The 15,777-nt window shown below is 38.2% G+C and overlaps 1 protein-coding gene across 6 annotated transcripts in view; it reads right to left on the bottom strand.

The window, feature by feature from the left end:
• The window catches only part of GRAMD1C (GRAM domain containing 1C), a 98,417-nt gene that overhangs the window by 48,296 nt on the left and 34,344 nt on the right, over positions 1-15,777 (bottom strand). For 2 of the 6 annotated variants that reach the window (XM_042231597.2, XM_042231625.2), the window contains exon 1: positions 13,766-13,826. The exons of the other annotated variants lie outside the window; for them this stretch is intronic. The gene's annotated coding sequence lies outside the window, so the exon portion shown is untranslated. Of the gene's footprint in view, positions 1-13,765; positions 13,827-15,777 lie in introns of those variants that run through there. 6 annotated transcript variants of the gene reach the window in all.

Raw genomic sequence — 15,777 nt, 5'->3', positions numbered from 1 at the left:
CAGTGAATTCTACAGTGTTTAAAATTCCAATTAGGACAGCTTTAAAACTGAGATCTCACCTTCAACTTTCATTAAGTTGAGTATAGTATTTAACATACCAGTATAAACACTGATTTTTGTCATAGTATAGACCAGAAACAGTAAGCATTCTCTTTATTAAAATGAGAGTATAGGGATATTTCCTGGTGGTCTAGTGGTCAGGACTCTGTGCTTTCACTGCTGAGGGTACGAGTTCAATTCCTGGTTGGGGAACTAAGATCCCATAAGCCAAGTGGTAGACAGCTGCCAAAAAAATCATTTTAAACGAGAGTATACTGTCCACTTGAAACAGAGTTGCATGTTCAGTGTTAAAGATAACCAAGCAATGCAAAGATTTGAAAGGTATAACTACAGTAAAGATGGTGATACTCCTCATGCACACATCAAAAACACAGGCGACATCAGGAAGTTTTCAAAAAGGGTTTGCTTTTACTTGCAGCCTATAGAAAAATGTTACTTGGCTATGATGGCCTCAGAAGTATTCTGCAAGTCCCTCTCTTTCACCCACTTCAAAGAGCTTTTTTATTTTTCCCTTTGATCATTAAATTTCAGATCTCAGTTTCTTCTAGCTCTTCTGTAAACCTGAACTTTATCATTTCCCTGGAGGTATTTGTTTTTGTGAGGATGCATCCCAACTCACTTGCATGTAATAAGTGCAAAAGTGATTTGGAGAGGACGCTCAGATCCAGGGTGTAACAAACACAAACTGCAGTAGCAGTCTCAGGCTCCTTGTTAGAATGAGGGAATGCACTCGGAAAACACTTGGTATTTGTGGGGCAGGGTTAATCACAATATGTCCCTAGGGCAATCCTGGAGTTTTTAGCCCCTGCCAGTAAGAGCAGCCCAGGAGGTGAGGTGGGGCCTTCCAGCAGCAGGACCTGGAAGGGCAGAGTGGAGTTGCCAGTGCTTAGGGCTTACTGCATTCACTTGGTGCTCTCCCCAGGTGGTTGCCATGCACCACTGGACCCAGCATCCTTGGGCCCACCACCCTAAGCATCTCCCAGGTAGAAGCATGGGCATGGGGCTCCGGGGAGACTGGACACCCAAATGACAATACAGACTTAAGGGGGTGGGAGGAGGTTGACCTTGAGGCTGCCCTGCCCATCTTGTCTTTTCCCTTAAGAAGGGGGGAGGATCTGGGCTTGACAAGATCCCCTACCACCACCCCTACCCACTTCTCTCCTCTCTCTCCATCTCCTGACTTCCAGGTCACTTTGAGTCCCCCAGCATTCAGGAAAAGAGAGAGCATTCAAGCAGAGCACTGTCTGAAAGACCCAGACCTCAGCAGCTGCCTGAAAAATCAAAAGCTATTCAATCCTAAGAGCACTCTAGTGAGGGGCTTAGCTGGGTGGTGGGGAGGAGAGGAGGTAAGGTTTCTGACAGTGGTGTTTAAACTCCTGCTGCAAAGAAGGAGCCTTTCTTATAATCTGGAAATCTCTACTCTTCCTTCAAGCCATATATATATTTTTAAATAACAGCTTTACTGAGCTATAATTTACATATCATAAAATTCACTTTTCTAAAAGCACACAGTATGGAGGTTCCTTAAAAAAACTAAAAATAGAGCTACCATATGATCCAGCAATTCCACTCCTGGGCATATATCCAGAGAAAACCATAATTCAAAAATATACATGCACCCTAATGTTTACTGCAGCACTATTTACAATAGCTAAGATATGGAAGCAACCTAAGTGTCCATCAACAGATGAATGGGTAAAGAAGATGTGGTGCATACATATAATGGAATGTTACTCAGGCGTAAAAAAGAATGAAATAATGCCATTCGCAGCAACATGGATGGACCTAGAGATTATCACACTAAGTGAAGTCAAGACAAATGTCACATGATATCACTTATATGTGGAATCGACAGAAATGATACAAAGGAACTCACAAACAGAAACAGATGCACAGATTTAGAAAACAAACATGTTTAACAAAGGGGAAAGGTGGCGCAGGGGGGATAAATTAGAAATTTGGGATTAACAGATATACATTGCTATATATAAAATAGATAACCAACAAAGACATGCTATATAGCACAAGGAACTCTACTCAACACTCTGTAATAGCCTATATGGAAAAGAAGTGGAAAAAGAACAAATATATCCATGTGCTGCACTGTGCTTAGTCACTCAGTCATGTCCAACTCTTTGCAACCCCCATGGACTGTGTAGCCTGCCAGGCACCTTGACAACGCGGATTCTCCAGGCCAGAACACTGGAGTAGGTTGCCATGCCCTCTTCCAGGGGATCTTCCCAACCCAGGGATCGAAACCAGGTCTCCCACACTGCAGGCAGAATCTTTACCATCTGAGTCACCAGAGAAGCCGAGATATATGTATATGTATAAATGAACCACTTTGCAGTATACCCAAAATTAACACAACATTGTAAATCAAATATACTCCAATATAAAATAAAATATTTTTAATGTTATTGCAAAATAATGGCTATAGAGAAATAAATATCTGTCAAAAAATAAAAAATACTAGTTCTACTGAGCTATAATTCACATAGCATTACATTCACTTTTCTAAAAGCATATATATCAGTAGTATTTAGCATATCCTGAGTTGTACAGCTATCACTACTAACTTTAGAATATTTTCATCAACCTGAAAAAATATCCAAATTCATTAGCAGTCACTCCACATTCCTTCCTCTCCCTAGCAACAAATTTATTTTCAACTTCTATGAATTCGCCTGTTCTGGACATTTAATTAAAATAGAATTATACAGGAGAAGGAAATGGCAACCCACTCCAGTGTTCTTGCCTGGAGAATCCCAGGGACAGAGGAGCCTAGTGGGCTGCCATCTATGGTGTCGCACAGAGTCAGACATGACTGAAGAGACGCAGCAGCAGCAGCAGCAGCAGCTTGTGGAAAAACCCAAATGAACTCTGCAGGCTACCCAACATATTAGTTTCAGGTGTACAACATAGTGATTCAATATTGTTATAGGTTATATACTCCATTGTAAGTTATTAAAAGATAATGGCTATTATTTCCTTGTACTGTAAAATCCTGAAATACTTTGGCTCAGAGGTTAAAGCATCTGACTCCAATGCAGGAGACCTGGGTTTGATCCCTGGGTTGGGAAGATCCCCTGGAGAAGGAAATGGCAACCCACTCCAGTATTCTTGCCTGGAGAATCTCATGGACAGAGGAGCCTGGTGGGCTACAGTCCACGGGGTCGCAAACAGTCGGACACGACTGAGTGACTTCACTTTCACTTTCACTTTGCATATATTTCAGACTGCAAATAATTAGTTCATATGATTGTGTAATAACACAGTCTTTACCCTGTTATTGGCTCTTTGTTATATAAACAATGCTATGGTGAACATCTTGCACATAAAAAAAAATAGAATCATACAATATGTGTTCATTTAGGACTGGCTTCATTCACATAGCATAATGTTTCAAGGTTTACCATGTTGTACCATGTATCCATACCTCACTCCTTTTTATTGCTAAATAATATTCCATTGTATGAATAGAATGTATTCTACTCATTGTATATACAAAATATTGTATATTTTTATGCATACTTTCATCTGTTTATATTTCCATTTTTTGGCCACTATGAATAATGCTATGAATATTTGATTGCAAGTTTTTGTGTGAACCATATGCTTTCAATTTTCTTGCACTAACACAGAAATGGAATTGCTGGGTCATATGGTAGCTCTATATTCAACGTTTTGAGGAACTGCCAAACTGTTTTTCAAACATTTCAAAGTTTTACAACGCCACCAGCAATGCATGAGGGCTCCAGTTTAACCACGTGTTCAACATTTGTTAATGTCTGTCTTTTTATTTTAGCCATCCCAGTGGGTGTGAAGTGGTATATCTCATTGTAGTTTTGATGTATGTTTCTCTAAAAGCTAATGACCCTAAGCATCTTTGCATGTACTTGGTCATTTGCATATGTTCTTTGGAGAAATTACTACTCAAAATCTTTGCCCATTTTTCACTTGGCTATTTGTCTTTTTCCTGTTGAGTTGTAAGAGTTCTTCATGTATTCTGGATACAAATACCTCCTCAGATATATAACTTGCACATTTTCTCTCCCAATCTATGAGTTAGTTGTCTTTTCCCTTTCATGATGGGACCCATCAAACACAAAAGCTTTTAATTTTGATGAAATTGAATTTATCTATTTTTTTCTATTGTCACTTGAGCTTTTTGGCCATGCAGCATGCGGGATCTTAGCTCCCTGACCAGGGATCAAACCCACGCCCTCTGCATTGGAAGCGTGGAGCCTTCACCACTGGACCACCAGGAAAGTCTTGTCACTTGAGCTTTCGATGTCATAGCTAAGAAACCACTGTCTAATCCAAAGGTCATGAGTATTTACACCTAGAGTTTCTTCTGATAACTTTATACTTTAAGACCTGCATTTAAGCCTAAGATCCATTTTGAGTTAATTTTTGTATATGATATGATGTAGGGGTTAAAATTCACTCTTTCACATGTTGATATCTAGTTATTACAACAGCAAACCATTTGGTGAATCCAGCACTATTTTTTCCTCACCGAACTGTTTTGGCACCCTTGTCAAATATCAATTTATGATTGATAATTTTAAGATTTCTAGATTCTCATTTCTATGCCATTGATCTGCATGTCTAGACTTTTGCCAGTAGGTATACTGCCTTGATTACTGGTTTGTAGTAAACATTGAAATCAAGAAGCATAAGTCTTCTAGCATTAAGAACCTAATTGTATTTCCCCAAATTCACATGTTGAAACTCTAACCCCCAATATGGCTATACTTGGATATAGAGATTTTAAGGAGAAAATTAAAGTTAAATGAGGTTGCTCTAGTCTGAATTGTGTCCACCTACAATCCATATGTTGAAGCCCCAACTCCCAGTGTAATGGTATTTGGAGACGGGGGCCTTTGGGTTCTGAAACTCTAAGAAAATAAATTTCTGTTGTTTAAGCTGTTCAGTTGATAGCATTTTGTCATGGCAGACCTAACAGACTAACTCATCCAACTTTGTTCTTCTTTTTCAAGATTGTTTTTGCTATTCTGGGTAACTTACATTTCCATGTGAATTTTAGGATCCACTTGTCAATTTCTATAAAAGTGCCAGTTGGGATTCTGATAGGGATTGTATTAAATCTGCAAATTAACTTGTGGAGTATTGTCATCCTAGCAATATTGTTATCTAATCCATGAGCATGAGATTCTTTTCTTTTACTTAAGTTGCCTTTAATTTCTTCCAACAATTGCTGAATTTATTTATTGGTTCTAGCACATTTCTATTGGTTTTCTTGGGATTATATATATACAAAAACATGTCATCTATCAATGGAGATTGTTTTATTTCTTCATTTTTAAAGTAGATATCTTTTACTTTTTTTTCCTTGTATAATTTTCCTGGCTAGAACCTTCAATACAATGTTGGATAGAGGTGGTAAGAAAGGGCATCCTTTGTCTTATTCCTGACCTTAAAGGGGAATTATTAGTCTTTCACCAGTAAATATGTGGCTATGAACTTTATCCAACTAATGAAATTCCTTGCTAGCCCTAGCTTGTTTTTCTTTTTTAATCATGAAAGGATGTTGTATTTTGTCAAAAATTTTTGCTGTACTAATTGACATGATCATGTTTTTTGTCCTTTATTCTACTAATAGTGTATTACATTGATTTTCATGTGTTGAACAACCTTGTATAAATCATGGTATATAATCTTTTTATATGTTGCTGATTTTGGCTTGCTAATATTTTCTTGAGGATTTTTGTTTCTACATTCATAGACACAATGAACGTAAATATTGGTCTGTAGTTTTCCTGTGATGTTCTTTGTCTGGTTTTGGTATCACGGTAATAATACTGCCTCCACAGAGCAAGTTGGGAACTCCTTTTTGGAATGTTTTGTGACAGACTGGTGTTAATTCTACTGTAACATTTGACAGATTGATCAGTGAAGCCATCTGGGCCTGAGTTTTTCTCTGTTGGTAGATTTTTGATTACTAATTCAATCTCTTTCCTAGTTATAGGTTTATTCAGATTTTCTATTTCTGACTGAGTCAGTTTCAATAGTTTGTGACTTTCTAGTTATCTGTCCATTTCGTTTAGGTTAATTAATTTGTTGGTATACAATTGTTCATAGTATAAACCATTTCCTTTTGTAAGGTTAGTAATAATGTTACCACTTTCACTTCTGAAACATAATTTTAATCTTTTTTCTTGGGTAACCTAGCTAAAGGTTTGTCAATTTTGGTGATCTTTTTTTTTTTTTTTTTTAGTTTTTAAAGTATTTTATTAGGATTTGGTGATTTTTCAAATAAAGAATTTATGGTTCTTTTAATTAACATTATTTTTCCATTCTTTATTTCATTCATTTTTATTCTAACCTTTACTGTTTCCTTGCTTCTATTTGCTTTGTGTTTAGTTTCCTCTCTTTTTTCTAATTTCTTAAGGTGGAAAGTTATTGATTTGAGATCACTCTTCTTTTTCAATGTAGGTGTTTATAGTTATAAATCTCCCTCTTAGGCACTGCTTTAGCAAACTTTATCTCATAAGTTTTGGTATGTTGTGTTTCTCTTTTCATTTATTCAAAGTATTTTCTAATTTTCCTTGTGATTTCTTCTTTCACTCATTGGCTTTCTACGAATATTATGCTTAATACCCACTTTTTTGTGAGTTTCCCAAATTTCCTTCTATTACTGAATTCTAATTTCATCCCACTGTGATTAGAGACCACATTTTGTATTATTTCAATTCTTTTGGATTTATTAAAGCTTGTTTTATGACCTGGTAGATATCCAATTTTAAAAATCTATTAATAAGTCTTGCTTCATTAATAACCTAGGGAGGTCCCTGGTGGCCTAGCGGTTAGGATTCCAGGCTTTCACAGCCATGGCCTGGGTTCAGTCCCTGGTCAGGGAATTGAGATCCCAGAAGCCATGCAGTGAGGCCAAAATAATAATAATAGGAACCTTAATTTGGGAGGAGTTCTGGATAATGATATCTCTAAGCTTCTGGGGCACAGAACGTATGCTAGAAACAAAAACAACTAATAGTACCACAATTAACCTTTCCTTAATACAATAGAGCACACTGTAAGATAAATATTTAATAGTGTAGTTTTCCCCCCATGATGATGGAAAAGAGATCACTGAATCAATACAGCAAGGTAGTTAGGACCAAGATCTCTGCAATTAAACTACCTGGGTTAATATCTTGGCACTACCACTTAGTTCTATGACTTGGAGTCACTTTTCTTTAGCTTCCTCATGTACACAATAAGAATAATTATGGTAGCAAATTTCGGTGAGAACCAAAGAGAAAATAAATGTAAAAATATACAGTATGTATAACAATTATTATATATTTGGCAAATGCTAGTTGTTGTTATCATTATGAAAATTTAAATGTTTGACCCTGAAATTCCATTACCTATGTGAGAAAGAGCCACACGTGAGCTTAAGAAAGCATGGTCAGGCTGTTCACCACAGTACTGTTTGTAATAAAACAATGGAAATGAATTAATGGTCTAGGAAACCATAGTAAATCCATTCTACAAAATATTATACAGTACATTAATAAACAGAGATAGGCTGATCTATATGTGCTAATCTGTGACTCCAAGAGATATGTTAAGTCTTTTTTTAAGAAAACAGAACTGAAGGACAACAAATGTAGGATAGCATTTACTTTAAAAATAAAGCAAAGATATATGCTTATATAGAGAGAGTTATACATGTAAATACAAAGGAAAGATATGAAAAGATATATGCTATCCCATGGACTGTAGCCTGCCAGGCTCCTCTGCCATGGGATTTCCCAGGCTAGAATACTGGAGTGGGTTGCCATTTCCTTCTCCAGGGAATCTTCCCAACCCAGGGACTAAACCTGAGTCTCCTGCATTGGCAAGGCAGGTTCTTTACCACTGGGCCACCAGGAAAGCCCTGAAAAGATATATACCAAACTGATAATAGTGTTTGCCTCTAAAAAGGCAATGAGATTAGCATGGAAGGAAGATGTTAGTTTCAGAACTGTTTGATAACTTTGTCAAATAATGCAACGTATACATATGTGGACAAAAATTCAATTAACCATCAAGCCAAGAAAAAAAGAGAAATTTATTCAAGCCAAACTGAAGATTATAACCCAGAGACAGTCAGAAATTTCTGAGGACTGTTCCACTAGTCAGCAGTTAGAGATGCAGTTAGACAAAGAATCATGCATCGTATTAACAGGTTAAATTATATAGTTCATCAGAAATGTTTGGTCAAGTGTGTATGTACAGAGCAAGTCTCTAGCTCACTGAGAACCCCTGTATGGGATGGAAAAAGAAATATTAATCTTAAAATTACGACACTGGTGTCTGAAGAATAGGTGTATTCTCCTCAAAGGTTGATTATAGCCTCCTGCCCCAGGAGATCTGGTTAATATGTAACAGAGATGTATACTGCACACTGGGAGAGGCCTATCCCAAATGGGGACATGCTGGGGTGTGTTATGTGTGTTTCAGTTCTAACTTAGTTTGATTGTTCTGCCATACAGAAATTTATAATTTTTCCTCATCAGATATATTAATCGTACAGTTAAGAATAAGTCTATTTTAGGGCTTCTCTGGTGGCTGAGTGGTAAAGAAGCTGCCTGTCAACGCAGGAGACACAGGTTTGACCCCTGATCTGGGGAGATCCCACATGCCACAGAGCAACTAAGCCTGTGGGCCACAACTACCGAGTCTGCACTCAAGAACCTGGGAGCCAGGACTACTGGGCTCTCATGCCCTCTTGATTCCAGGACTGAGATGGGCAAAGCCTGTAACATCTTGTGCTAAAAAGCATGGAAATGCTCAAATAATGCTGAAAACAGTCACAAGGATACTAGAGCCAGTTTGAGGGGCTCCCACTGACCACACTTGGGACAATTTGAATATTAAAATAAATAATGATAGCAGCGGATTATAACTTATTAACTAAAATAAGACATTATGAGGTCACACTGATGTGAGTAAATAAATGAATGAATCTGATGAGGAATTGTATATTTACAAAATAGCTTACTACAAAACATAATTACAAAGGAAAACAGACTAACTTTACAATAAAGTCTTATTTACACCATCTTATTTAAGTGATCAAAGTGAATATCAAGAATATTAACAGCAAGATATGTGTGTGTGTGTGTGTGTGTGTTCAGTTGCTCAATTGTGGCCCATGGACTATAGCCCACTAGGCTCCTCTGTCCATTGAATTTGCCAGGCAAGAATACTAGAGTGGGTTGCCTTTTCCCACTCCAGGGGATCTTCCCGGCCCAAGGATCCAACCCATGCCTCTTTTGTCTTCTGCACTGGCAGGCAGGTTCTTTACCACAAGCGCCACTTAAGAAGCCCCACCATCTGCGAGGATGCAATGTAAAGAACAGAGAATAACTTCTGTGCTGCTGCTGCTGCTGCTGCTGCTAAGGCACGTCAGTCGTGTCTGACTCTGTGTGATCCCACAGACAGCAGCCCACCAGGCTCCCCCGTCCCTGGGATTCTCCAGGCAAGAACACTGGAGTGGGTTGCCATTTCCTTCTTTAGTGCATGAAAGTGAAAAGTGAAAGTGAAGTCGTTCAGTCGTGTCCGACTCTTCACAACCCCATGAACTGTAGCCTACCAGACTCCTCCATCCAAGGGATTTTCCAGGCAAGAGTACTGGAGTGGGGTGCCATTGTCTTCTCTGAACTTCTGTGCTATTTCTGCCAAAATTGCAAAACTTAAACTTAATCATAAGAAAATACCAGACAAACACAACTGAGGGATATCCTACAAAATAACACCCATTAATATCATCTTTAGAAGTGTCAAGGGCACAAAAGTCAAGCAACGACTAAGAGATTAGTTGAGAATACGGAAATTAAAGACCTTGACAACTAAATGTAATACGCATTTCTGAACTGGGTCTATTTGCTATAAAGGATATTATTGGGATAATAGAGGAAACTGAAACAGGTTTGAGAACTCAGCAGTGACAATGATCAATACTAAATTCTTGAATTTGATGGTCATGCAGTGGTTCGGTAAGAGAATGTCTTTGATAGAAATACATGCTAGACTATCTGGGGTGATGTCTGGGATGATAAGGCTTCAGAGTGACAACTTATTCTCAAATAGTTTCCAGGGGAAAAGTTCTTTGTACTGTACCTGGAAGTGTTTTGTAATGATGAGACCGTTTAAAACAAAAAGTGCATGTGAAAGAAACTTTACAAGATTAAAAAGTATCATTATGATGGTTCAATCTATTTATCTCCCCTGTCCCCTGCTCTATTACCTCTTTTCTCTTTCTCCTTCCCTGTTTTGTTCTTTCCTTCTCCTCCTTCCTCCCCTACCATGTTTTCCTTTTTCCTTCCTTCCTTCTTTTTCTTTCTCAGCATTTTGCTTCTAAAGTTATATACTGAGCTGTTAATTAATTTTCCAGGTGAGTAGAGAAAGATTCTTCATACCAAGAACTGATGGATATTATAGGTGCATTATAAAAATGATGGCAGCTAAAGCAAATTGCCATTCTAAAAAAAGATTCTAATGATTATGTCCTTACTTATATGCTACCAAATCTCTGTTCACCAGAACTGTTCATTTTTATTAGTTGATACTGTGAAGGTATTAATTGACTAAACAACAATCATATAACTATTAGAGTATTTAAAAATAATAAGGATGTTTTGCTAAGGTTTATCCCACCTACCTCTTATAATTAAGAAATGAAAAATATGAGAGAAAGTTTTCTGTAAATAATAAACTACAAAAAATTTGAGCAGTTATTTAAAGTCAATCAACAATCAGTATTTAAGTATACAGAAATCTAGTATTAAATATAGTGTATCTCTATCAGATATTCCTAACTCCAAGACTGCTTATATTCCCAACTCTGATGATCACTATGAGGCAAATTTTCTCCACATTATGTAATAAGGCAAAGGTAGTTTTTCAACTTTTCACCCTCTGTAACAATCTGGATAGCATTTTGGATGAGTTGAGCAGCTTTCTCCTTGGTTATGAAGGTTATGTTCTTTAAAGTAATAGAAATCTAAACTTACAAAAAAATAATGAAAAACTGTAAAACAAATTTCTCAGAAACATACACAACACAAAATATCAAGTATGACATCAACCTGGTCCAGAATATTCAGATTAATAACCTGAAAGAGTTAATAAGCACATGTTTGCATTCTCGGAGGAAAACATGGTGAACAGACATTCTTTCCTTCAGTAATTTCCCCCATCAGCTCCTATTATCTAATATTAGGATAAAGTGTTAAAAAGACATGCAATTGTTTATGTTCCATGTTAAAACACACAGAGACACAAACAAAACTCAGTCTGTCGCATAAGACATGCTTTTGGCAGCCAAAAAGAGGTGTGTTCAAGCTTTTTTCAACCTGAAATCTCTTTCCCAACTATATTAAATATATACAAATGGAGCTCAATGTATTAAGAAAAATATATCACACACTTATACGACATAAATAAATGTAGATGTATACAAGTATAGATAAATATATATCAATTTACTTTGAAATCTAAAGTATACTGTTTTTAGGAGCGCTGTATACACATTTCTGTCTATGCAATTATTTGTATCAGCAAATCTAATGAAAACATGTCTTACTGTAGTTTCCCATTTGAAGATGTTGCTATAGAAACACAGACAGTTTTCTGAAAGGTAGAGTTGTCCCTGAAGCAAAACGTCCCTCTGAAGAGCACAAGCATTATGCACATACACAAGAAATAAGGAACAGCTTAGTAACCCTAACCTGTGCCAGCTTCACAAATCTCATACTACTTTATCACGGAAAGCCATCACTTTGCTCATTAGTTCACTCATTCATTCATCCCTTCTTCCTATACTTTGAGCACCACACACCAGATATTTTTTGCTAGTCACTAGGGTTACCAGACATAAAACTTGCCCTTGTGGAATGCTGTCTAGTGGAGAAGGTATACAATTAACAAATAGAAAAATAAGCCTAATGACCAAAGTGTGGAGAAAGCTGAGAGCATACAACAAGGAGCATACAGGTATGGGATATGGGGCAGAGAGAATATATATATATATAGAAACGTTCTCCAGAAAAAGTGACTTTTAAACTGAAATCTAAAGATCAATAAAGGGTCAGCTGGACCATGAGGGAACAGGATGTGCAAAGGCCCTGTGGTAGAAAGAAACAATACCTTTAAGCAACTTTACAAAGATAGATCTCTTGCTAGAGAAGCTGGAGAAGCTGGATCATGTAAGGTCTCACAGGCCATGGCAGACTGTGGACTTTATGAAAAGCCAAGTGGAAGGCACATAATCAAATGTATGTTATTAAACACCAAATAATTCACACTGTGAGAATGGATTTAGATAAATCATTAGGAAATCCAGGGGGAAACATGGTGGCTCACACCAAAAGATGCCAGTACTAGAGAAAGAAGTAATTAGATTCAGAGATATTTAAGGGGTAGTACTGACTGGGGCTTCCCAGATGGCACGAGAGGTAAAGAACCCACTCGCCAGTGCAGGAGACACAAGAAACACGGGTTCAGTCCCTAGGTCAGGAAGATCTCCTGGAGGAGGGCATGATAACCCATTCCTGTATTCGTGCCTGGAGATTCCCATGGACAGAGGAGCCTAGCAGGCTACAGTCTATAGTGTAACCCAACAGTCAGAGACGACTGAAGCGACTTTGCACACACACATGGATAGGGAATTGGTAACTAATTAGATGTTGGATGAGGGTGAGGGAGGGATGACTCTATAAATTTTATACACTTTAAGTTTAGCTTCAAATTTGGTCCTTTCTAATTCAGCACTAAAATCCAGCAAAATCAAGAGGGCTCTGATAAATGCCTTACTCCCTACCAGTAAGTTAACACCACACCTCTAAGATCAAGACATGGCTCTGTGGCTAATGTAAATAGCATTGCTAAATTATTAAGATATAAAGAGCTGCTATGAGGAGATTTAGCTTAATTGATATATTTTTAAATGATATTAAGTGACTAGTAATTTTAGGAAAAAGTTATTGAGATTATGAACCCTAAGATATTTAAATTTGCTTATGTTAAATTTCTAAGCAAATACTAAAAATTTAACAAAGGAACTCGAGTCTTTCACAGTGCTTCCTTCAGCAAAACAGAACTGAGACACCACCAAACCAAAAAAGAAAAAATCCTAGTAAATAATTAAGCAGATTAAGTTACTCATTGACTAGTATGCATCTCTCAAACAGGGATGGGGCTAAAGGTCATCTTGAGGTATTCTGAAACTCTTATCTAAACCACTGAAACGTTTTATGAATTCAGTTCTTCTCAAATATCAGATCAGAAATATGTGGTAGAACAAAGTCCTACTGTATAGCACAGGAAACTCTGCTCAATATAAAGTGGCAGTCTGTGGAAAGGGAGTTTGTGGGGAGAACAGATACATGTATATGTACGGATGAGTCCCTTTGCTGTCCTCCTAAAACTATCACAACATTGTTAATTGGCTGCTGTTTAGTCGCTAAGTTGTATCCAACTCTTTTGCGACTCCATGGACTGCAGCCTGCCAGGCTCCTCTGTCCATGGGATTTCTTAGGCAAGAATACTGGAGGGGTTGCCATGTCCTCCTCCAGAGGATCTTCCTGACCCAGGGATCGAGCCCACGTCTCCTGAACTGCAGTTGGATTCTCTCCAATATAAAACAAAAAGTTCAAAAAAAATTTTTTAATTAAAAATAAAGACATACCTGGTAGATTGATCACGATAGATTGCCAGGCCACTCCCCAAGTTTTCGATTAACTACATCTGGGCTTGGGGAAGAGTCTGCACATCTAGCAAGGTCCCAGCTGATGTCAATGTTGCTAGTCGTGGACCACAATTTGAGAACCGCTGCTCTATTTTACCGGAGAAGGCAATGGCACCCCACTCCAGTACTCTTGCCTGGAAAGCCCCATGGACGGAGGAGCCTGGTAGGCTGCAGTCTATGGGGTCATGAAGAGTCGGACATGACTGAGCGATTTCCCTTTCACTTTTCACTTTCATGCATTGGAGAAGGAAATGGCAACCCACTCTGTGTTCTTGCCTGGAGAATCCCAGGGACGGCGGAGCCTGGTGGGCTGCCATCTATGGGGTCACACAGAGTCGGACACGACTGAAGTGACTTAGCAGCAGCAGCAGCAGCAGCTCTATTTTACATTAACTCTATTCAAAGATATGCTAACATTTTAACTGAAGACTATTTGATATAGATTGACAGGTTTTTTCCAGTGGTTTTTAAAAACAATCTCTCTAAAACAGGTATGTTTTATTGTAATAAACTCCTACCTCACTAAAGTTGTTTTTTTACAAGATGGCTTCCTAGCAATAAGTCCCAGGCAAGATATGGACAAAAAATTTTTTTAAAGCAAAGGGATTTTACCTTTTTTCCTCCCAGTTTCCCTACTGACTACCAAACCTGTACCACAATACTAATCGGCACTTCAGAAGGCAATCTTCTACCTGACTTGAGTCATATTAACAGTCTGATTCATCTACAATTGAATTATGTTTGACAAAAATTGTTTTATGTACTCATAACTCTGTGTGTGTGTGTGTGCTCAGTTGTGTCCAACTCTGTGTGATTCCAAGGACTGTAGCCTGCCAGGCTCCTCTGTCCATGGGATTTTCCAGGTAATAGTACTACAGTGGGCTGCCATTTCCTCCTTGAGAGAACCTTCCTGACACAGGAATCAAACCTGCATCTCCTGTCTCTCCTGCATTGCAGATGGATTCTTTATCACTGAGCCATTAGGGAAGTCCCTTTTATAACTTTATCATTGGTTACTGGGAAATTTAAATAAAGTTTAGTAAACTAACGAAGCAGCACAGCTCACTTTGATGCATGTATTAACATCAACTTACTAGTTTTTACATGATCAATTTCAGCCAAGTGAATGGCTCCAACGCCTAAAGATTTACTTTAATAACTAAAATATAACAAAGGATACAGTTGAAATATGTGAAAAGTGTTAACAGGAATACAGATGGAGTGAATCAGCACTATATACTCCCAGAGTAAGCTTGCACAAGAAGTCGCACACTCATTTTCAAACGAACAAGATGCACTATTTAATTTTACAGAAGAATTTAGGCATAGCTCTGTAAAGGAGATGATGAGTTAAGAGAATGTGTTTTTTACGCAATAATGGCAGGAAACACACATCCCGAAGTATTCTTTTCTAGCAGCAATTGATTTCAGACACGAGTAGCAGTAAGTGGCAGCTTGCAGCAAGCAGCAGCAAAAGGTAGCTAGAAGCAGGCTCCTAGTTTCCAAGACCAGGAGTCCTAACCACTGGGCCACAGGAGCCAGCAGTTAGGGCTAAGGTCCCTAGTCTTGCCTGCCTAGTCAAGAATGAATTCAGGCAAGGAGGCGGAGAAGAGTAAAGCAAAAAGTTTACTGAAAAAATTCAGGCAAGGAGGCGGAAAAGAGTAAAGTTTATTGAAAAGTACATGTGGAAAGGTGCGTGGGCTGGCTCAGAGAGAAAGTCCCGCCTTTTGGTTAAGTTTAAATCCTTTATAAAGGGGCAGTCTTCCGGGTCTTCCCTCAGGCCAATCACCTTGCTTTGTCCCACTTGGTTAACTTGTCTCAGGACCCTCCCTGGGGTGTACACGCACACCCTAGCCAAGATGGATCTCGAAGTGAATGAGCATGAGCATGATTCATGGCCTCGAATTAACCTCTGACTTTTTACTCCAAGGAGCCTTTCTGCTCCTGTGTAG

Source organism: Ovis aries, chromosome 1 (assembly GCF_016772045.2).
Source record: "Ovis aries strain OAR_USU_Benz2616 breed Rambouillet chromosome 1, ARS-UI_Ramb_v3.0, whole genome shotgun sequence".
Classification (NCBI taxonomy): Eukaryota; Metazoa; Chordata; class Mammalia; order Artiodactyla; family Bovidae; genus Ovis; species Ovis aries.
Note: the sequence above shows the minus strand (reverse complement) of the source record. Positions and strands in the feature narration are given on the sequence as shown.